The sequence below is a fragment of the Schistocerca americana genome, chromosome 1, assembly GCF_021461395.2.
Source record: "Schistocerca americana isolate TAMUIC-IGC-003095 chromosome 1, iqSchAmer2.1, whole genome shotgun sequence".
In the NCBI taxonomy this organism is placed as follows: Eukaryota; Metazoa; Arthropoda; class Insecta; order Orthoptera; family Acrididae; genus Schistocerca; species Schistocerca americana.
Window position 1 is genome coordinate 690,611,446 of NC_060119.1, and position 1,597 is coordinate 690,613,042.

Below are 1,597 nucleotides of genomic sequence, written 5' to 3' on the forward strand. Positions count from 1 at the left end.
TTGACTTCCTTACACATTTGAACTCCAGAGAACTCAACATCAGATTCACTATAGAGACCGAAGCAGAAGCTGATGGGCAAGACCGCTACGGTCGCAGGTTCGAATCCTGCCTCGGGCATGGATGTTTGTGATGTCCTTAGGTTAGTTAGGTTTAACTAGTTCTAAGTTCTAGGGGACTAATGACCTCAGCAGTTGAGTCCCATAGTGCTCAGAGCCATTTGAACCATTTGAACCAGAAGCTGATGGCACCCTGGGCCACAGTGTGTGTCGAAATAAAACAAACACCGACCTGTATTTGCATGCAGAGAGCTCCCACCACTCTTCGCAGGGGAATGGGATAGTAAAAAACACTAATAAACAGGGCGCGCACCATTTCAGACCCAGAGAGTCTGTCCCAGGAGCTGGAACACCTCAGAACTGTATTTCGAAAAAACAGGTACCCAGTACGGCAAATTAGGCGCGCTCTCAGCCTCACCACGACACAGTCTATGGAGACAGAAGAAGCCACGGAGGAAGAAGTAGCCACTGCCTTTACACCGTACACTGCCGCACTATCGAAAAAAATAGGAGGCATATTGAAGAAGCGCTGAGAAAAACCGTCTTTTGTCCACCCAATATAACACGAACATTGTAGGAAAGTGTCAACCATGACCCCGGTTTCTGGAATACGGCGTATACCAGATTTCGTGTCCATGTGGGAAGACATACAGGGTGGCCCATTGATAGTGACCAGGCCAAATATCTCACGAATTAAGCTTCAAACGAAAAAGCTACAAAGAACGAATCTCGTCTAGCTTGAAGGGGGGAAACCACATGGCGCTATGGTTGGCCCGCTAGATGGCGCTGCCGTGGATCAAACGGATATCAACTGCATTTTTTAAAAATAGGTTCAAAATCGCTCGGAGCACTATGGGACTTAACATCTGTGGTCATCAGTGCCCTAGAACTGAGAACTACTTAAACCTAACTAACCTAAGGACATCACACACATCCATGCCCGAGGCAGGATTCGAACCTGCGACCGTAGCAGTCGCGCGGTTCCGGACTGAGCGCCTAGAACCGCATGACCACCGCGGTCGGCTTAAAAATAGGAACCTCCATTTTATATTACATATTCGTGTAGTACGTAAAGAAATACGATTGTTTTAGTTGGACCACTTTTTTCGCTTTGTGATAGATGGCGCTGTAATAGTCACATACGTGTAAGTACGTGGTATAACGTAACATTCCGCTATTGCGGACGGTATTTGCTTCGTGATACATTACCCGTATTAAAATGGAGCGTTTACCAATTGCGGTAAAGTCGATGTCGTGTTGATGTATGGCTATTATGATCAGAATGCCCAACGGGCGTGTGCTATGTATGCTGCTCGGTATCCTGGATGACATCATCCAAGTGTCCGGACCGTTCGCCGGATAGGTTATTTAAGGAAACAGGAAGTGTTCAGCCACATGTGAAACGTCAGCCACGACCTGCAACAAATGATGATGCCCAAGTAGGTGTTTTAGCTGCTGGCACGGCCTATCCGCACATCAGTAGCAGACAATTTTCGCGAGAATCGGGAATCTCGAAAACGTTGGTGTTGAGAATGCTACA